Here is a 23,174-nt window from a genome sequence, read left to right as displayed (position 1 = left end):
TCCCTGTGGCACACTGACCCAAACCTTAAGGCCAATTTCAAAATAAGCTTCTCCATAAAAATTTTCCAGATCTTTTCAATCAGAAGTGACCCCTTGCATCTTAACACTCTGAAGCAGGTTTTTACTTTTACTACACACTTGGTCGCACTCTGCCTTCTGCCATGATTACCTGTACTGATTTCCCAGCCCCTTTTCAGATCACGAGATTCCTGAGGACACAGACGGTCTGCATCACCTCTTGCCTCATTACTCAACTATTATTTTGTTCATCAAAATGTGGCCTTTCGACCAGCAGCACTGATGCCACCTGAGAGCTTCTCAGAGATGCAGAATATTGGGTGTCACCTCAGACCTACAGGGTCAGAACGTTCATTTTAACAAGCTCCCTAGGTGATTCCTATGTACTTGATCAAGCTCATTTAATATTGGACTGGTTGAACTGACTAGGAAAACAATATCAAAAGCAAAACATAATTTACATAATTCCTTCACAGATAATTGTGAGTGAATAATACTTCACTCTATAAAACTATATTAAAGCTATATAGTCAGCAGAAGGTTAACTATATATCAACCTTCAGAGTGAGGAAAACAAATTTTGCCTTTGGTCAACTAGCAATAGCCTAGAGGATTTTGTAGTCTTATAAAACTTGTCTATTTATGAGTGGCAAGCCCACAGAGGACATGCCCACTATTTGCAGGTATTATAATTCTCCTCCTTTAATGACTTGATTGGCTAAGAAAATAGTTACATCGAAGTTTTATAGACTCTTCTGATGCATCAGCAGACTTGCAATACAGCTGTGCTCTAGGTGTAAAGATTTACCCTAGTTTGACAGAGCAGTAGCACCACCTCATGTGTTTTGTCACAGAGTTTTTGCTTTTTCCTACGTGATAGACAAATCACAGTAAGGAAATAAGACTTGCTATGACACGTACTCAACTCCTGTGAAGCAGGAGCTTCACTTGTTAGGGATGAGAAGTAGAGGGAATCTGAAAAGCTTTCTTAAAGGGCACCTCGCAGGCCACTAGAGGGCGTTAACACGTGAATAAAATTATCCCGACTTCCAGAATTCAAACAAAAGGTACCTTGCCTGTGAATTAGCAGGGAAACTGCTTCCATCTTCCATCCCCTTTAGTAAATGGACCGGGAGCTGAGAACTTCAGTGGTCTGGAAGTACACATAACCTCTTTGTCTTGTAGCTCAACGGGTATTTATGTGAATAAGCTCCCGTCCTGGCATATTGCAGGATTTAGTGAGTATGAACTGATCAGGAATGCCAAGCATTTCATACAGCACTGCCTTCAGGTTGCTCTGTTTCCATTATTCAGACGTCTAACAGCTTCCACTATTGCTTTCTCCCTCCTCAGGACCATCCTAGCAACGAAGAAAGCCTGAAACTTGAACCCGCTAGTCCAGATTGCTTACTAATGTTCTCGGAAACTCACATGGAGAGTGTGTTCTCTGCAAAGGTGTTCTTCAGGGAGCAGGAGAAAGAGAACGGAGGTCGAGGAGGACTGGAGAAAATAGTATTCGCTCTGGGAAGGTTAATGCAGAATGAGAATGGCCAGTCTCAGGCCCCCTCACCGCCTCAGTGGCTGCCCCATAACCAGAGGCGCCTCCCAGCCTGCTGGGTGGCTACAGTTCCTTCTGCACCTGAGCTCAGAAGGGTGAGGCTCTGACCTTGCTGCCCCATCTCTCTCCTCACCAGGTCCCTGTAATCTTCTACCAGACTCAGGGGTGTAATCACCAGGCAGGTGCCTGAGGCAGCCAGGTGTTCGCTGGCAGCAGAACACAGGAGGGCCCCCTGTGCTCAGCCTCACAGCCAGGGGGGTGTTATCACCCTCACAGCCAGCTCCCTCAGAAGTTCTGCCACCACGCTGATACGATAGGTCTTACCAGAGTTTTCTTACACAGGTCTCCTTCCTCAGAAAGCACCATTTGTTTGAGTTTCTGTAAATAACTCCTGCGGACGACCCAATTTGCTCTAATGTTTTGGATCTATGGAATTTATTAAGATCACAGTACCAGGAAACGGCTTAATGTGAAAATGGGAACAACTCAAATAACCTCTCAACTCTAAGGAAAGAAATGTATTTTAGCTCCAGTCAGTGTGGCTCAGTTGTTTTGAGCATGATTGCTTTTTTGCCCTTTTTTTTCCTTTTTTTAATCCTCACGGGAGGACTAGCTGATTGATTTCAGAAAGAGAGGACGGGGCCGGGGCAGGGCGGGGTTGCTGGGAGAAACAGCAGTCAGCTGCCTCCTGCACGCACCCTCACTGGGATCGAACCCACAACCTCTTGGTGTGCAGGGACGATGCTCCAACTAACTGAGCCGTCTGGCCAGGGCTGTGACTGCTTTTTAAAAAATAAAAGTAATCACTCCGTTCAGTATTTTCTCTCAATTGGGAAGCTGTACTCTAAGGACAATGTCAGCCCACATGTTTTTAAAATATTAAATTTAGAAAAAATGTATTTCGAAGTTCTAAACATTTAAAAGCACTCTTTAAAGATAAAAACATCTTAAGAATGCACATCTTTTTTATCTACCAGTACTTCAGAAAGCAAAGAGGAACAGAATGGGCTGAGAGAAGAAGCGCAGAGCGAGCCCCGCGACGGGCTTTCTCAGAGAGCTCGACCCGCCGGCCTTCGGACCCCAATAGCAACAGCCGTGCCCTCCCTCCTGCTTTGGTGAGTACCAAAGCCAGAGCAGCAGCGAACAGTGGAGCAGACACTAAAACAGTGACAGGAGAGGGGCTTAGACCCTCTGCCCACCGCAGCCACCACCACCTGACCAAAAACGAACAAGAATTGCTTTCTAGGAATTTGTTAGTGGCCGTGACCATGTGTCCTCCCTGCACTCAGGTTTCTTTTGACCAAATATTACGTAGCAAGATGTGGTTGAGACGCCCTTGGGACTCACCATTGAAACAGAGGCTTTGTAAGTAAAGTATCTGTTAGGTATTTGTTCATTTAGTGCCAGCACATTTCAAAAGTTCAGCCCATGGCTAGGGAAATGTTCGGGATGTTCAGAATCTTCTGCGCTAACAGAGTTAATCTCACGTATGAATTTTTCAGTTCCTGAGTTGAGAAGACATCAAATACCCAGCATCATGTTTATCTTCATTAAAGAGCAAACGTCCTTTCAAACAAAAGCCGACAGGACAGAGATTACCGTTCATTCTAATGGAAAGTGATCAAAAGCTCAAGACGCTTTGGTTAGCTTACTCTGAAGCTTGTTTCTGCTTTAGTTTATATGCAAAGTACATCAAAAGAATATAGATATCACTGGAGACTTGAAACGTTTAAAGTCTCTAGTACTACTGAGAAACTACTCAAAACTACAGAAGGTGGGGGAACAAAACATTAAGGTCAAACTTCTCCCTGCAAAACAACACATAACTTAAAAGCAGTCCAGGCTTTCTGTTTAAATATATACCCTTCCCCCACTCAGAAAAAGACAGAGGCTTCTAATCGTCCTGCTATTTCAAAGGACTCTGACTTACCAATCAATCTAATAAGCCGTTGTGATTTAATGAGTATGAAATGATCAGGAATGCCAAGCGTCTTCCACACCCAGCGGGGCTCTCTGCCTTGATTGGTTTGAAGAAGAGAGAGGCAAGGAGAAAACGGTAAAACATATGCTGAGCAAAGCACAGCAGCTCCATGGGAAACATAAGTTGGAAGCTCTATGTGTGAATCAACATGGAAGAGTGGAGAGTTCATAGACAGGAAGAGCAGCTTTGAGTGAGCAGCACTTGCAGTTGGGATGCCAGCTCGGGTAAGCAGGAGGGTCAATCCGCCAAGGGCAGAGTCAGAGGGGCCAAGGCCATTTGAGGGAGAGGGACAGTGACATTGCAGCCCTCCCCCTCTACCAGAGTTTCTGCACCTCTGGCCAAAGCTGCCTGCTTCCCAGACCCGCAGGGTAAACAGGGAAGAAAAGCAGGGTATCAGGAGTTCTTTTCTCCCCTGGTAGCATCTCTCCAGGCCCAGTATTCGGGAAAAAGCCCTCTGGAGCCAATGGACTCCTGAGCCCCAAGAGTTCAGGCCCTCACTGCGGTTCCCTTGGAGCGCCTCAGCTTCTCTCCTTAGGCTGCCCTCTGCCACTAGAGATCGACACCTACGACACGTGACGTGACTAGCCAAAGCAAGTAAAAATGGGAATGCAACACATGCTTCCTGTCTCCCACCACACAGCATTTTCCTTCTATCTCTCAAATCAAAGCTGGTTCTCTCCTGTCAGATCAAAAGGCGGAGAAAACGGCATGCAGTGGCCTTGAGAACTTCGGGAAAACTGTCACCTTGCAAAAAATTTGACCAACCAGCAAAACATGCCCAGTCATTTTCCAGAGCGGTGGGGCGGCTTTATGCGACAGCCACAATAGCAGGGGGCAGTGGGGGGGTTGGGGGGGGGCTCTCTTACCAAGGGCTAGCTGCAAGAACCACATATTTAATTTTACTCTCCCCCACATTTAAACCATCTTATCTGTACTAGAGGGCCGGGATGGAGATGAAATTTCAGCCAGATGATTTTGCTGCTGTAAGATTTGATCTTAAACCTTGGGGAGGGTGGGGCAGGGGAAAGGATAGGTGAAAAGGCTGCGGCCAGGACAGCCCTGTTAGTCAGACCGCCTACCTTGGTCTGAGGTTACCGCGTCCCCCGCATTCTAACTAAGGAGCCTCAACTCACAATAACACTGTTACTAAAATAAGCTGGAAAGATATAGACCATAGGACACCATCAACTGTCAGCTGGGCCCAAAAAATCACTTATCTCTTAACTCCTCCCCTCTTTTCTTATATTCAAACAGTTGCTCTGTTTCGATCAGCTCTTTCTTCATAGTGTCCCCCACATCTGGCCCTTTAGAATGTGCCCACAGCAGTTTTCAAAGCCTTATCTCCTTAGGCCTGCAGTAACTTCTTAACCAGGGGCCCCATTCTGGTTTTTCTTCCCACCATCTCATGGACCATGAACACAGTTGTAAAGCTAATCTCACTGAAACACAATTGGTCACATTATCAACTTGCTGAAAAATCTCCAGGGATCACCAGCCCCCATTCATTGGGGTCCCTCTCCATAGCATTGCCCTGCCCTCATTTAAACAGTGACAGGCAAGAGTGCTCAGACTCCTCCCTCTCCACCACCACCCTCCAAAACCAGAAATAAACAAGCACCATTTTCTAGAATTTGTTAGGGCCGCGATCACAGGTCCTCCTTGCACTCAGGTTTCTTTCAACCAAATGTTACATGGCGAGACATGGTTGAGAGGCCCCCATGTGTGGTTTGACATATGTGGCATGACCCCAGCCTGCCTTTCCAATGCATTTTTTCCACTTTCTCTCTTAATGAATGCTCCACGCTCTAAGCTGATTCACTCATATAGCTTCCAACTTATTTTTCACATTCAGGCTATGCTTTGCTCAGCATATGTTTTGCTCCTGTCTGGAACCCCCTGTCCATGGATTTAGAGTGGAGGCCGCCTGTTCGCCAGGACCCTAGGGTGTGAGACAGCAGGGCAAAGTATGAGAGAACCTGAAGTACCTGGGCTGGAATCTCGCAGTATCCTGGACAGGTTAACCCCTCCTTGTTAAGGTTCTTAAATTTTAAGTGAGGACAATGATATCTACCTCGTTCAGGAGGAACAAGGTTAGAGGCTGACTTGTACCATATAATACATGAACTGGGAAATCAAACAATGTGGCTACAACAGGGCTGACATCTAGAAGGCTGAGGCTTTAGCAGGAGTTCAACCACCAACTAAACTGAATCTGATCTGTCCATATCTTTATGATTTTTCCATTCACCATGACTTATTAGTGTAAGCTATGTTGATGCCCTATTAATACTTTTAAGTTTCATAAATAAATAAATAAATTTAATTATTTATATTGATGTGAGAGAGAGAGAGAGAGAGAGAGAGAGAGGCATCAATTTGTTGTTCCACTTATTTATGCATTCATTGATTGATTCTTGTATGTGCTGTAACCGGGAATCAAACCTGCAACCTTGGTGTATTGGTACAATGCTTGAACCAATTGAGCTGTCTGGCCAGGGCAATTTTAGTAAAGATTTTGAGCTGGGCTTTATTTTTCCATGTCTGGGTTCTGGGGACTGTCATGTGCATTACTGCTACACACACTATCAGGCATAAGTGACAATTCATTCCTATGTTCACTCAGCCTTCCACTCCACAAACAGTCATTGAGCACTACTGTGTACTAGGTGGGAGAAAAACAAAAATGACAGAGAGGACTGGAATGATATGAACTGTGAAAGAGGTTGCACGCAATGTCTAGGACATTAGCACGAGACGGCTGTCCCTCCCAGGACAAAGTTTTGAAGCATCTAATTGCTACTGCAAGTCTTTAGTTTTTCTGTTTTCTCCTATGATCATGAAGGAGCCTTCAAGATGGTAGGATAGAAAAATTGAAGCAGTCTGCATCCCAGAGCTCTGCATGGAGGACAGTGGTTCTAGAGAGACACCAGATCCACAGCTGACACTGTATGAGTGAGGAGCGAATTTTTATTTTGTTAAGCCCAATAAGCATTTAGGCTTGACCCTTTCTATAGCATAAGCCCATCTATCCTGACTAATACAGTAACTTTCATTTTCTCAAATATCACTGATTGGCAATTAATCATGCAGTAGTGCTCATATTTACTGCCCTTTATTTCTTTTAATTTTCTTAATTTTACCTGTAATCATGTCTTGCCCCTTCAGCTAGGCTAGAGCCTCTTGAATACAGCAGCGTTGGGTTATTCTCTAGGGCTTTTCTCTCCACCCTACAACTCACACCCCCTATGTCCCATTTCCCCCCCGAAACTTAAGAGTGAACCTTGCACACAGTAAATGTTTAACTCATAATTGATGATTTAATATTTTCCCATTAGAAAATAATTCCCAAAGTATATTGAAAATTACTTTTCATTAACCAATACCAGTCTGCTGGCAGGGACAGTTAGGAATTAAGTGCAATAGGGTTATCTGTAGATGAAGTGTCAGTCACGGCCTCAGGATTCCGTGCCAACCACGGGCAATCGGGATTGGCCTGGTGACCATTTCTTACTCATTTAAGTTGATCCCAATGTATGTGGGCCTATTTAGTGACAGAGGTCTAGGTTTGTAGGATTCTCATTCATTTGTTAGTTCATTTTACAATCATTCTCTGAGAACTAGCAGAAAATAAGTTATGGAATCAGACAAGCTGTGAGACCATAGGCCCCCAATTCCCTACCTGTAAAGGGAGAGGAAAAAATGTATCTTATAAGGTTGTTGTGAAAATTATGCAAGTTGATATGTGTAAGATACTTAAAAGTTATTTTAGGTACAGTTGGCCCTCGAACAAAACAGGTTTAACTGCACAGGCCCACGTATACACAATTTTTTTCAATAAATATTGTAAATGCATTCTCCTTATGATTTTCTTAACAGTTTCTTTTCTCTAGCTTATGGCACTTCCGACTGGTGTTTTACATGTTTGACTATTTTTAAATTTGGGCATATTAAAAAACTATAGGATCTCATTCAGTTACTTAATGCCCTAGTCCTGGCTGGTTTGGCTCAGTGGATTGAGCGTCAGCCTGCGAGCTAAGTGTCGCTGGTTCGATCTTCCAGTCAGGGCACATCAGAGAAGGAAAACTCTGACTCCAAAAAACCTCCGCTGCCTTGCGGCATACCTCTTCAGGGGAAAGGCTAAGGGAGTAAACCCCGACAGAAAATCCGGAGCCGGAGTCCCTAAGGCGGTTTGACGTTGTAGTCAACACCGGCAACTCCTGCGGCGCACCTGAAGCCAAGCTGTATTGACTCCGTCTTTCCCTTGGACCCTTCAGCTGCGAAGAGAGGGGGGGTCTGCTGCATGGGCAACAGCAGACCCTCCATATCACCCTGCCCAGGCTCTGTAGCTTCAGCTTCACTGGAGAGGACACTCCAGTGTCATCGCAAGATGTCGATTCAACACGGGAGGAGACAGATACCATGTCACTCCCGAGTCGGACTGCACAGCCATTCTCGGCGGTGCAGATAGACTCTTAAGAAGCTACACCATCGTCTCTCGAGACGGACGGCTGCCGAGATTTTATTGTTGTAAGAATACAGTAAAAAAAGCATATAACATGCAAAATATGTGTTACTGGACTGTTAATGCTATTGGTAAGACTTCCTTCTGATCACAGTAGGCTATTCATAGTTAAATGTTTGAGGAGTCAAAAGTTATGTGCAAGTTTTTGACTGCATGGGGGAGTCAGCACCCCTAACTCTGAACTGTTCAGGGGTCAACTGTACTAAGATACAGCAGTACCTGGTATGTTGTAACTATTTAGAATGCTGATAGAATAATAACTGAGTACCTACTACATGGCAGATATTAGAAAAACAAGGATGAAAGAGGCTGCCCAGTTCCCAAGGAGTTTATGGTCTAGTAAGGATGACATATGAACAAATAAGTGAATTGAAGTGTTACAGAGCCACAGACTGAAACACAGAGAGAGAATACACAAATTAACACACAACAGATGCAAACAGGCACACACACACAGACACACACAAACACATGTGCACATCAACTGGTAGCTGGTGAGTTACAAACAAGAAAATGCCCCTTCCCCTTGGAAGAAGGGAAGCCAGGAAAGACTCTGTAGAGAACCCAGTAGCTGAACCGAATCTTACGATATGAGTAAGTGCTTGCCAGGCAAGATGGTACCAGGACATCCAGGAAATTAAGGAGTGTGAGAAGGGGCAGAAAACAATACTTAATCGTTTATGCATTCGATAAGTGTTTATCAAACGCTTTTCATGTGCTTGGTACAGTTTTAAGTACCAGGATACGGCAGTAAATGACACTGACAAGGCTTTTGCTTTTACTGAGCTAATATTTTAGTGGAAGAGACTAACAATAAACCAGTAAACAAATACATAAAGCAAAGAGCTAGGAATAGGAATAAACACAGTGGGTAAGATGGCTAGAGTGAGACTGGGGGTAGAGTGCCTGACTCAAGTGTAGAGAGTGAGAGATGTGAGCAGGGCCAGATGTGAACAGAGCCAGGTGTGAGCAGACGGGAACACCATAGCCCACCCCGCTTTCTACACAGGAGACATTCCCTAAACTCTCCTGCCTCCTATTCCATCCTCTTTTCTTTCCCAAGGATGTATAGCGAGTTATCGGCCAGGAGCTAAAGCTAGCATGGTGGTCCATGCCTACCCTTGGGTAATGTTAACTCCACTGGGTAAGTGAGAATTTTGAGCACAGGAATGGGGAGGCAGGGGTGGATTCTGGTGTCTTTCTCCTTCTTTCTTCACACACACAGTGACCGACTCGAAGACTCAAAACTTTCCTGAAGGGAGGCAGAAGCCCATTTTTGGCTCTCAACCCGAGATAAAGCTTCCAGTTCAGTTAACTGTTATCAGTCATAAAGGTTCATTTTGGCCTCCATCTGCCTTATTACACTTGTCTTATTTCACAGTTGGCTTAAAACTTGGGAAGGGAGGAGAGCTCTTAAGATAAACGTTTTTTTTATACAATAAAAGCCTTCCTTCTCCCAACAGACACCTCAAAACTAAATTAGGAACCACTATCCTAATCTATCAAACCTGTCACCTTAATGAAAAATACTTTACATCTCTTACTTAATAGCTCCAAAGACATCACTAGGTATTTGACGGAAAAGTCTGGCCCAAATAGTATAATAAGGCAAATTCAATAGAAGTAGTGAATACTGTGGGGCTGGGGTGGGGAAAAGAATGATTTCAGTGACAGTGTGGAACTACAGGCTACACAGTTCCTGGTTGGTAGCCACAAAGAGGAAGATGAGGAAATGTGAAGCCTTAAGATATTCTTACCTTGTGATTTCATATCTATTGAATACTTGTTTTTAAAAACCATGCTAGAATAAAAAGTCTTTTAATTTCTCTTTTCCCTGAAGAATTTAAAAACATTTTCAGTATATTTACATACCTGCTTCACAACTTCCTTATGAAATAGGATGGGGCTATATTGTTATCATGAAGAAATATTGATAGCATCGTTACTATCTACAGGGCTAAGTTCTGGGCATCAGAGAATTCTTTTTAAAAAGATAATAATATAGATAATAAAACTCCAACTACACACATTGGAGCAACTGCAACCAGAAGCGTCACCTGGGGCAGAAGCTCCCAGGAGGTGCGCAGTGCGTGTTGCACCTCTCCGTGAGCCGTGCCGTGCCCAGCACTGGCAGGCGCCTCCTGAGTCTGTGGAGCACATTTATGGGGCACTCTGTTTTCCCGGACTGCACACCGCGCCGGTTCACGGCCCCCATTCCAGCCAGGAGCAGCTGACCGCACTGGACAGGAAACGCTGCGCCCACGGTGCCTGCTCGCTGAGCGGCTCTGCTGCAGGCACGATGAACGCACAGGCTCCCCACCTGCTCTCGCTCACTACGGCAGGGAGGCTCTGCCAGCTCTGCGGGCACACCCAGGGCCTGCAGGATTACTACACACAGCGCCTTCCCCCTCATGGAGTTCCGAGCCCCGGGGAGAAAGGAGGCAAGTGTTATTCCCAGGGATAGATGGTAACAATTATGAAGTCCACATGCTCTCCAGGAGGGAGTGGCAGGCCAGGAGCAGGGGAAAAATAAAAGGGGGTGTCAGGGCTGTGCTCGTCCTGCCCAGGATGTGCTGGCTGCCACAGTCATTGTATTTTTCTGGCTGCACAGACATGTTGCTATGGAACCAATACATGCCACTGCTACTTGGCCTCTAGCAAATAAAATCTCAGTGCTGGCAAGCGCATTTCCCTAGATTTCCCTTAAAGGGATACCACGGATGGTGAGCACAGTCCAAGCTCAGCTAAGAACAACAGCGGCATTGTTTCCGGGTCCAGCCCTGCTGCATACCACAAAATGCAGCCCAGCAACTCGTGTTTTACAAGGTGAACACGCATGTGGCATGTGGACTTACATGGTACAAACCCGAAGTGTGGGGACCGGCCTCGCAGCGGCTTTTTAAGTAAGAAACTCACGGCCTCAGCTTGTATTTGGTCCCACCCCCTGCCACGGGTAGAAACAAACAGCTGTCATATTTTGGGTAATAATTTGATGCCTCCTGACTGTCAGTGTCAAATGACCTCAGATCACAGCAGAGCCACAAGTGGCCAGCATCAGTTCGCATGATCTTATTTTATCCCTTTATCATAATTTCTTACCTCTGACCCTCTCTACCAGTTTACTTTTTACTTCAAGAATAGTACAAGTAGGCACGAAATCTGGCACTTCCCTCCTTTCCTAAGGTCCTTAGTTGTCTTCTATTTCAGTCTTATTAACCTCTTGATGCCACAGAGACCCTTAGCTTCCGCAGAGAGCAGCAGATCTCAATGACCCACGTCACACTGTGCTGTGCACTGGGGATAAGCCGTTTGGGTTTTTCTGGGGTAAGATGAGGAAATGGGAACCCTTAGATTCACACTTCTAATGAATATACATTCATGTATACCAAGCATATGGGGACAGGAGAGATCGATATTAGAGTCCTAAGTCAGTCAGTCAGCAATCCGTATTCTCAATTCCATTCAGGGCACTGGTAGAAAGCAACTATCTCTGTACCCAAATAAGGAGACACGTCAGGTTCCTTAAAAACGACTGTGGTTAGGGCTGAAAAGAAGCCCCTACTTGTTAAGGTAAAATGATTAAGTTGACAAGTGGGATAAAATAATGGACACGGCTCTCAGTACTACACCTGAGCCAGCCCGCAGGTGAGATGAAATACGTGCGCTGAGCTCAGCGACTTCAATGACCACAGGTCTCCATGACAGGATCACAGGCAAGTCCACCTTCTGGGATTCCAGTGGAGAACACCGTACAACTGAACTCTCATGTTCAAAACAGTATAACTCTTTGCTTTTTTAAAATGAAGAAATGTTCCTCTGAAAGTCTCTATGATGGCAGGGCTGGTTTGCACTCTGCTATAAGAAACCTGTTAAGCATTGCTCTGCAGGTGCAGAGTCCTGAGCGGGGGCGTGCAGGGCTGCAGCTGGCCAGTGCGCACCTGCATCATGGCTTCTAGCTGCGACACAGATTTAGCCCTGAGCCTCTCCACATGATGTGGCATTGCAAATGCAGTGGTTTGGGAAAGGCGCAGAGGAAAATCTGCCCTCTCAGAGGCAGTCCATCACGGAAGTATTCTTGGTAGCAGCCTAGTGTGGTTTCTAGAAAGTTAAACAGCTAAACTGCATCACTATTGACACTTGCCTTGGAGCAAAGTTATCATTTGTTTATTGCTATTACTTCAGGTGCAACCACCTATGATTCTGTATCCACAGAAGGAATTGAGATTCAAAAGACAATTCTGTGAGGGGCCTGGGGGCACCGGGAGACTGCTCAGATGAGAGTCAAATGCCTCTGTCATGATCCCAGCTCTTCTGTGGTCTGAGAAGCCCTCACACCAGGGGCGTGAAGCCCTCTGGGCCTCAGCAGCTGGGGCTTTGCCAGATGCACTCTCAGGTCCCATCTAGTGCTCCCTCTTTCAGGGCATTCATGAACTGGTGCATCATGTGGACACAACAAACAGCTTTCCCTTGCCCATGGCCATGTTTCTGGGCAACAGTCACTGAAAAAGGAAGCTTCCTACATCATCCTCTCTGCAAGATGGACAAGGTAACAGCAGTGATGGTGGCCACTCCTAAGAGGCAACACGTGTGAACAGCAAAAAGATAGGGCAGAAAAATACAAGAGGGAAACCATCCTATACAAAGGGAGGAAAAGATGTGACACGCAGAACATCTTGGCTCCAAAGCAAAGAAAACTTCTAGAGAAAATGTGCTATCAGGCACTTTTTCTCAGAGCACTGCAGTAATTGGATAAGATTTTGATGAGGGTAAAAATACATAAAAGAGTCAAAGGGTCACTCACCCTATGAAAACAGCAGACTGGTTTCTCTGCACCCAGAAAACGAACTAATAGCTTTGGAAAACTGGAAGAGAAAAAGATTTAAACAACATTAAGTCCATTCTGTAACTCAGCACAGGTATGTAGGCCTAGAGATGATAAGAAATCCTAGCCCCTGGCATTCTGGCACTTACTAGGTACACAGTAAATGTCTGAAGAATAGTGGATATATAATGCTGTGGCTGACTACATAAATTTTTTTAAAAAGGAGCTTTGAACAATTAATATGCAGAAGCAATCATATGCATTATTCTTTTATCACAAGAGATGTGAGCCTTATGACAAAGGAACACATATTGTGGTGTCTGAGAAATGAGTTTTTAGGTGGATATTTTCAAATGTCATGTCCACATTCCCACCTTGTGGCTAACTGAAGATATATCAATAAGTAACCAGAGTGCCCCATGACTGCACTTTGCCCTTTCCCAGATGGTAGACCCACAACTCCACACAGTCCCCACTGAAGCCAGTGACCCCACAGGAGCCCTATAATTGGGCTCAGATGGGAATGTGGACTTGGCAGAGAGGCACTGGGGTCCACAGATCAGGCCGACTGAGTAATCCCATGAGGAAGCCACGGTGTCTGTGATAAAGTGTGGGAAAGGACCGAGATGATGTGCGAGCTGGAAGAGGAAGCCTGAGAGACAAAGAGAGATAAGGGAGTGACAGCCTGTGGCTGTAATCTCTCTCACATAAGAAACCAAGCTCCAGATCCAAGTTTTAAAAAATTTCCAGAGACTGTAAAAGATGCCTTTGCAGGTTTAGAAGGGGACGTGAGGCAAAGCTACTCTGTCTAGTTCCTGAGACAGGCAATTTTCACACAATCCCAAAGCATTTGGGAGTAAGTCTGTGAGCCTGATAAGGGCCACTGCTTTTCCTCCCTTTTGCTAAAAGGAAGAGAGAGGCCTGGCCTCTAGGGCAGTATGGACAGTCCTCCCTCAGCACATCCACTGGTGGCAGATTCTCAGCCTCAGTTTCTCAGAACATGAAAGGCATGCCTCGCGGTCCCAGAGAGAAGGTGCCGGCCATATTGTCAGGCTGCGCTAGGAGAGGTGGGGGCCGCTGAGATGATGAGATCCTACCTCTTGAGGAGTTCATACTCTGATTGAAAACACGACAGGGGAACAACATGAGCACTGAAAGACGGTACACACTGGTAAAATCTCTGAGCACCTTCTGTTTAAAGCTACACTTTACAATCCACTCACATACATTAACCTTTTTCTCCTAAAGACAGACAAGATGTCTACAGTAAGGATCATAAAGACCACAAAACTGATTTCAGAGTCAGACTTGACTCTGAATCGTAGCTCAGGCACAGAACAGCTGTGTGATCCAAGTTACATAAACTCTCAGCACCCTTCCCTCATTTGCATAATGGTAATAATAATACCCACTTCATACAGCGTCTCAAGTTCCTAGTGCAGTGCTTGGCATGTAGAAGAGACTTAAAACAAAAAAGCTTTGATGCCATGTGGCACAACATGTCTCCATATCTGTAACACTAGAGAAGGAACACATAGGAGAGATTTTCATAATTCATAATTTATCAAAATGTCAGTGCTTGTATTTTTTCCCCACACTCCCCCAAATTAAATAAGACAAATGAGAACAAAGTAAAACTGTTTACTGTGAAAAGTGAGATACTATAGATAAGAGAGAAAATACCCAAATGATAGAAATCTGCAGAAGTCCCATTAGTAATTACTATGAATATTTTGGTATATACGGCTCCAGGCTCTCTCCTATACTCAAGCACACACAGTATATTAGACATATACTTAAGTAAGTAAAATTATATACATATGTACAATTTATTCATGATATACTATGATAGACTTCATATTGTTTTGCAGTCTGAAAACATTTTATTTGATATAGTGTAAACCTCTCAATATCAATACATCCATCGCCATCATAATTTTTTAAGGACATGCAAGAGTTCTGCACCAAAAGGAGTAAACATTATATGTGTATTTGTTGAATTTATAGAATCTACCGAAGTGTCCCACATCTATGAGAAAAGACTATATGTGAGGTGGCATGTGGTTCTTTTTTTATATTTTTTGTCAGAACTGCAAAAAGGCAGATTGTGCTAATATAAGATGTGTTAACAACAAAGATTGTTTTGGTTTAAACGGGAGTAGCTTAAAAGAATACTAACTAGCACTTATACAGAGAAAATAATATCAAAAATTACAATATTCAGTGAGTTTCCAATATACTGAAAGGGGACAAAATTTTAAAGACTAGAGCTAACGACGGATAGAAATGCCTATTTCAAGTATGAGATTCCAGGACTGAAGTTAAGGGAGTGTCCCTGTTCTCGGTCTGGTCACGGTGCATTTACTCAATGATATAGAGAAAGTGAAACTGGAAACTATAGATTCTTGAGTGACCTTAAAATCATAATCACATTATATGAACTTCAAAACCTTAAAAAAAAAGACTTCAGCATGTTTAGAAGATATCAGGAGTTGGAATGTTTGTGCAGTTTGAATATTGCTAAGCTAATTTCCTTCTCAAAGAGAACGGTTGGTTTGGTATAACATCTGTGACACCGTTCGCTTGAGCTGCATGGTACATCCTTGTACTCGACTGAGAAAAATTGTGCTACACCTACAAATGGGACTGGCTAGTAATATTTAGGAAAATACCATTATTGGGAGGAGGCTGGGAGAGTGACTATATCCTCACCATCCGCAAAGTGTGGAGCTAATTCCTCCTCCAGTTCTGAATGTAACTATCCCTTTCTGAGTGCTGCCAACACTGCTCCTACAAGCAGGCAGGCAGGGGGTGGGGGATGGGCAGAAAGCTGCAGAGAAAGAAAGACAGGACATACTGTGACAGCAGAGAAACACCAAATCAGGCACTAGCTGGAAATCCTGGCGAGATCAAAAGTGGAGAAACAAAGTAGAGAAATACAGAGTTTGATTTTTGAAATGAGAATCTACAATGAATGAGCAGGTGAGATTCTTCTTCCCATGCTACCTCCTCAAAAAAGTTTCCTAAAAGTTCATCCTTTCCTTGTCCAGTATATGGAATTTTTAGGGGAAGTGACAGTTTTTTGGTGGGGTTCGTTGCTCTTACAAGGGACTTCTATTGTTCCATTTGACCATGTGAAATAGAATCAACATTAGGAGATAAGACAGACCTTAAATTTTAGTATTGGATGGAATCAGAGAAAGCACCTCTTCGACAACTCACACTAGATACTTCACTTCACATGGAATATGGACTGAGCTACTCTTGATGGATCTCTTTTGATTGTACAATTGGGGAGCCAATGAGATGTCCCTAGATCTAACAATGAACTTCTTATAGGAACAGAGCTTTTGCTTTAACTCTCTCTTGTGGTCACTGCTTCTCCATGAGACAGAACCAGATAGTCAAGCTGTGTTGTGTGCTATATAACGTCTCTGTTATGCAGTCAAAGCTAAATGATGTACATTGTTCAATTTGCTCTCAAAAGGACCTTCATATCCTTTGATGATGTACATGGGATGGCCCAGAACACATTCTGCATAGCAGACCTAGCTATCAAAAATTGTGGTTTAGATTCTAACATCCTCATCCAATTGTGTGTCTCTGGTAAACATGACCTACCCAGAAAAACTGTGCTGATACTATATATTCCACACTTAAAATATATTTTTGAACTATAGACTTTGGAAAATTTTGTCTTGCTGTTGTATAGTATCATCCTGAGTAAGCACCGAATTCTTTAATATTAACTCCTGTCATTTACTGAGTGGCTATTTTGTGCCAGGTTCTTATTTATTATCTCTAATCCTCACAAAATCTCTGTAAAATAGTTTATATTAGCCCACTGCACAGATGACAAAAACAAGGTTCAAGACAAATAACCTATCCAAGGTCACATACCCATTAAGTGACAAAACAAGAATTCAAAGCTAGTTTTGTCTCCGTTTGACGGCCAAAGGAAAAAGAGATGAACATCATGGCAACAAGCAAGTGGATTTTTAGATGAAAGTTGCAATATGTAGGATTCTGTCAAACACAGAAAATAAGAAGTTGCTTTCTTTCAATAATCAGGTATTACTTTTTCAGGTTATTTTGGGGGAGTAGCGAGCGAGGATGCTAGAATGAAAGTTATCCATGACTTTCAGTAGTAAGTTGTGCTTTAGCCGTCCAACAGGTGCTAGACAAGCGTTCTTCAGGCAGAACAGCAGGACCAAAGTGCTGACAGTTGCAGGGACACAAAATGTAGCCTTGGCAAGTCGATCTAACAGTTAGTTTTCATCATTCTGATTATGAGCCACAAGCATGCAATCAAGAGCATAGAGATGATCTTAAATGATCTCCATCAGCATTTTACTTTAGTTATCAAAGCGTGGCAGATGGAACACATTCTCATCTGACCTAAACACAACGTTAATGACCCAAACATAAAGCATGTGCAGGAACAATAATGGCACAAGAGACTGACTTTGCTGAAGGCCAATGGTTGTAAGAGATGCATTTTAGTTCATTTACTTATTAGAATAAATAATATTTATGTGTTTCTCATTTAATACAGTTATCCACAGTCTAACTCAATGTAAAGATTTAAGTAAGTTTACAAATTTCCCAGACTTAACACTGTATGTTGTATAATTCTTTACAAGGAGAAATTTTCATACTTCATTACAAATTTTTGTGGGATGCATCTCCCCCACTAAATTGTGGCCCAGCTCCAAGAGCATGAAACTTGTATCATTTATCTCGGTATCCCTAACACCTAGCCCAGTGCCTGGCATACACAGTAAACATGCAAAATTTGTAGAAATGAATAAATTCTAATTGTATCATCAATAAGAAGGCATGCTTACTAAGTGCACAAATGACCCCAAGTTGTTCTGAGAAGTCACTCATACTTCAAAGGGCAGTATCTGAACTGTTCTACAAAATGAATAGATGATTGTAAATATATACCATGAAATTCAGCAGAGATCTGTCCTTAGGGAGTAAAAACATACAAGTATAAAAATAAAGAAATATTGCCCTCATTCAGACTGAAGAAAATTATTTGCAAAGTAACTCTCATCATAGTCTATTTTTTTTAGGTATATTTTATTGTTCATTTTTAACATCTGTCTATAACTGAAGGGGTAGACAGTATTCTTGGAGTGATTTCCAAGGAAAGTAATTAAAATCAGTATAGGTTGGAGATTTCCAAATGATGTCAAAGGGCATTATATATAATATTTTAAAGTCAAAGTTTTATATTCTTGAATTGCCAAATACATAGTAAACTCCACAAAGACATTACCTATATGCCTTAACAATTCTTCTAGCAGTTAGTATGTTTATTGTATGAATGGTCAAAAGAATGTGGACAGAAGGCGGAGCAGAATTAGCAAACCAACAGTATTTCAAAATTCCAAAATTGGCCATCACCGCCCTTAGCAAAGCTGCACCTCCAACTGGAGGAGGGGAAGAGAAGCAGGATGCTATTTTTAGAGTGAAGGCAGAAAGCTTTCTGTGCCCTACCCTTTAGGGCCATGTCCCTGCAGTATAACTCTCCTCTCTGCAGTTAAAGATCAGAGCTTCTTCACCAAAGTTCAGTATAAATAGGAAATATCACAGGGGAAAGGAGAGATTAGATACTGTGACTTTAAAAACTTCTGCCTATGTTAGAAACATTTGTCACATCTGGCAGCAGCACTGGTGATCTGGATGCAAAAACTATTGCCCCCATCAAATAACAAAGACTGAAAGAACATGGGTCTGAACACAAAGTTGGAGTTCAGTATATACTTAAAAGCCATAATATCTTATAACTATGTGAGCTTTAATAGTTTTCAAAGTGCTCAAGTATAGCATGAACAGTCAACAGTCAACATCACTATACTGTATATATAGTTTTTAAAATGTTATCTCTTCAATGTCTAGAATAGCCAGGGGCTGGCAAACTTTTTCAGTAAAGGGACAGAGAGCAAATATTTTAAGCTTTTTTACTCAGCCCTGCACAAAAGCAGCCATGATCTTACTACACAAATGCACAAGGCTATGTACAAACAAAATTTTACTTACAAAAAAGATGGAATGGAATGTAGGTCATGGTCAGAGCTCATCAATCTTTGGTATAGAATATCATCATACAGTTGAGTCTTGAACAACATCAGTTTGAACTGCATGTGTCCACTTACATGCAGATTTTTTTTCAATAAATATGTACAGTACAATAAACGTATTTTCCTTATGACGGTCTTAATAACATTTTCTTCTCTCTATCTTACTTTATTGTAAGAACATAATATATAATACATATAACATACAAAGTATGTGCTAATCTTGTGTTACATATATTTTACCACAATTAAAAAAAAAAAAAAAAAAAAGAGAGAGAGAGAGACCTGTAATCACTTGGATCTCTAAGGGAGCTGTTCAGGTGATCTGTTTGGACCAGGATGTCTCAAGAAGGTCCAAGTCATTCATGCCAGGGAGGGCTGGTCTATGGGAAGCGGCTGAGGAACTGCAACCTGGATTAAGGGTTCCTGACAATTAGCTAAAATTTGAGAGTCTCCCCATCTAGCAGTCCTTCAAACTAAAGAGAATATGAGCACTCTTAAGATTCAGAGTGCACTCTGCACCTAAGATCTGTGATATAGCCAGAAAGTCTGTCATACTCTTTTCCAAGTGCTCCAACCTCAGAGATTCAATCTGACAGTGGATCAAGGGTATAATCAATGGCATGTGGGAGCAGTAGTTATGAAAGGTTAGCATTCCTTGGGGGGAGGGGTATAGGGAAGAACATAGAATGACAGTGAAAGCTACAACCTGGGTAACAGAAATCTCTTCTCTCTCTAACCCTGCTTTCCTTGTTCACACGTGGGGCCACTTTTAGTCGACTCTCTTGAAACATAACCCTTCTGAGTCTAATTCTGCATAACACTTAATACCAAATACCATGCACAAGAGGTGACCTCATGAAAACTGCCCCTGTTTGTATCGCACTATTCCATGGATTACTCAGGTATCACCCTTACAAAAGCCAAGCTATTATAGGGATTCATTACCTATGACAAACAGAATGATGCTGAATCATGGTTTCTCAACTGAAGAAAAATGATACCATTTTTCCCCATATTCTTTTTTTAATCTGCACCCAAGGACATGTTTATTGCTTTTAGAGAGAGAGGAAGGGAGAGGGAGAGAAAAATATCAATGTGAGAAAGACACCGATTGGTTCCCTCCTATACACATCCCAACCAGGGATCAAACTGACAACCTAGATATGTGCCATGACTGGGAATCGAACCTGCAACCTTTTGGTATATGGGATGATGCCAACACCACAACCAACTGAGCCACTTGGCCAGGGCTCCTGTGTTCTTGATAAGAAAGAGAAAGATACCTTCAAGCCAACCTAACCATAACAGAACAAAAGGCTTATAGCCATGTTGTTTATGACACTAATAACCACTGTCGGGTGAAGACAGATCTCACACTGTCCAAACAAGGTAGAAGGCTGGGTCATACATTTCCAACTGACTTATACAAAATGGCCATTAGAGGGTTCCAAATAGCCTATTTAACTACAACATTTTCTGGCAGTCAGAGTTTTAACCAAAATGTAGTAAAATGCAGTTTTCATTCCAGGGCACACACCTCATTGTAACCACTTTTTAACAGTTCTTGTCAGAAAATTCAAAGCATTAAACAACTGTATGTGAAAAAAAAAAAGTGCTAGATGGAAAAAATAAATTCAGAGTCAGGGTATATACTAGGTTTTTAGATAGCTAAAGCCAGTGGTATGCAAGGAAATGTTCCATAACCAGCTGGCGGGGAGAGAGGAGCCCTGATTGGTAGCATTTGCTGATTTCTGTAAACACTCACACCGTAACTGATTTCAAGCTAGCAACATGATGCCAACGTGTTCTCAAAATTCCTGAAAAGTTAACAACTGGCACACGAGAGCAGAAGTAAGCTGATGAAAGCCCATTTTTCTCATCCCACCAAGATCAATAAACCCAGTATCACATTTAAAACAAACCCAAAAGGCTGAAGTCCTTCATTAAGTTCAGGTCTTCTTATCTATTAAAAGGTATCTGTTCATACTTCTACATCTTTCCTTCAAGTCTGGAATGAACCTTGCTCGAGTCCTATCTTACATGAGCAGCTTTCTCCAGATGCTCTTAGACTGCACTACCCTTTATTCTGAATTCCTACAGCACTGGGTTCTAGAGGGGCAGGTTCCATGAGGGAAAGTTCTCGAAGCTCTAACCGCAGCACAGAGCTTTACCTGAGCTAAGCTCATTGATCTGCTGACTTGACCGGCTGGGCTGACTTCTGTCCAGTCAGCCTCAGTGAACCAGGCTCACAAGCCAAGGCCAGGGCAGCGACGGCGAGGGTGTGCAGTCCGGAGTGTGCACCAGGCAGCTCACTACCGTACATGCCGCACTTCCACTAAAGGAAGGGGGAGAACTAATATGTTGAGCATAAAATTTCTGTAAGCCCAGTGCCCAGATCTTGGTTTCTAATACCATTCTCAAATAAAAAGCAGCAAAGCTCCCTGAAGAAACAGCTGATGCTGAGGTTGGGGTAGGGAATATTCAAGATGAGCATGAAGGAAATGCTCAAAACAAAACAAAAACACAACGATGGGGGCATATCAAAGGAAAACAGGAGACAATGTGCCTAATATTCCTGAAAGGGCAGACAATGGTTCGAACTGGAACCATCTGAGAAACGAAACAAAAAACATAGTACTGGATTATAACCTGAAGTATAAAATAAATATACATGGGTTCATACCAATATAAAGAAATGACTGAATAAACAAATAAATGGAGAAGAGACAAATCTTCTGTCAGAAATCTGAATAATTCATGGAGATACACTACCCTCAACAACGCAGAACACAGCTCCCCTGTCCTTCGGTGCGGCTTTCCTCCACAGAGGTCAGTGTGGGGATGGGGGGCAGCATGTGTGTGAGAGGAGTCACCTCACAGTGGAGAAACGTGGCAAACACTATCTCAGTCAGGTGATCAAGGTCATCATCAACAGTGAGAAGTCCAACTGATAGCAGGTATCTTTGATATATATGATGTGATGAAAATGGCAACTTACCAATTTTGAGGAGTACTTAATCAATCATTCTGTAGCATGTTCCTCAACTGGGGTTCTTCTAATCATAACAAAAACATAGGAAAAAACCCAACTGAGGGACGGACATTCCACAAAATGACTGAACAGCACTCCTCAGAATTGTCAAGGTCATCAAAAAGAATCGTCCCACTGTAGAGGAGCCGCAGGAGACATGATGACTATATGTAATGTGGTCTCCCAGATGAAATCGTGGGACAGAAAAGGACATCAGGTAAAAACTAAGGAAATCTAAGTGAAGTAGGAGCTTCAGTTAATAACAATAATACAATTATGCCAGGTACTCTATTAAGTGACTTACACATATTATTTTGCTTAATCCCCCTACCCCAACGCTGAAAAAAAGAAAGGACTCGTTCCTATTTTATAGAAGAGGACAATAAAGATAGAACTATTTTTCCCAAGATAACAGAATTAGTAGTTGGTTAAATTCAAGTTAAAACTACATTGAACTGTTCTAAGAGCTTTAGAAGTTTTAACTCATCAGTCCTCACAGCAATTCAATAAAGCCAGTAGCAATATTATTTTTTTGCCTTCTAGGTGGGGAAATTAAAGCACAGGGAGGCTAGGTAAGTTACACAGGGCTGCTGAGCTCATTAATTATAGGGTTGCAGAACTGGTGAAATAATTGATGCCAGTAACAATAATAAACATGGTAGAGTGCTCATTATGTATCAGTTAGTTTACGAATATTAACTCATTTGGTCCTCCCAACAACCCAACGAGACAGGTTCTATTATTATCCCCAATGGACAGAGAGGAACACTGAGGCACAAGGAGGTATATGGGCATCAGCTGTACAACTCTTTCAACTTCTCTGTATGTTTGAATTTTTTTCATAAAAAATGCTGGGGTAAAATTCTCTTGTGAACAACTCTGCATGGTCATCATAAAAAGGTTTCTCAGGAAACCTTATGTATCTGATTATTTTTCAGCAACTCATTTTTTAAAAAATAGTTTCCAGATTTCTCCTTTTAGCCTCTTTCACAGAAAACGTCTCCCCTCAGGAGTAAAAGACAGCACTTTTGCCAATGTACTGCGATCAGGCTATTAAGTAACAGACATGAGACCAATGTTTATTAATTAGCAAAAAGCCATATAGGATATGAGCTGTAGACTTTGCAGACCTTTATATTCCACATGGATC

At 42.6% G+C, this 23,174-nt stretch overlaps 1 protein-coding gene across 3 annotated transcripts in view; it reads right to left on the bottom strand.

Moving 5' to 3' along the window:
- Positions 1 to 23,174, bottom strand: part of ATXN1 (ataxin 1) — a 380,795-nt gene that overhangs the window by 179,185 nt on the left and 178,436 nt on the right. For 2 of the 3 annotated variants that reach the window (XM_090269787.1, XM_090269789.1), the window contains exon 5: positions 12,881 to 12,941. The exons of the other annotated variant lie outside the window; for it this stretch is intronic. The gene's annotated coding sequence lies outside the window, so the exon portion shown is untranslated. The remainder of the gene's footprint in view (positions 1 to 12,880; positions 12,942 to 23,174) is intronic. 3 annotated transcript variants of the gene reach the window in all.

The sequence above is a fragment of the Furipterus horrens genome, unplaced genomic scaffold, assembly GCF_987537825.1.
Source record: "Furipterus horrens unplaced genomic scaffold, mFurHor1.1.pri manual_scaffold_3, whole genome shotgun sequence".
In the NCBI taxonomy this organism is placed as follows: domain Eukaryota; kingdom Metazoa; phylum Chordata; class Mammalia; order Chiroptera; family Furipteridae; genus Furipterus; species Furipterus horrens.
This window is presented reverse-complemented; position numbering and strand designations above follow the sequence as displayed.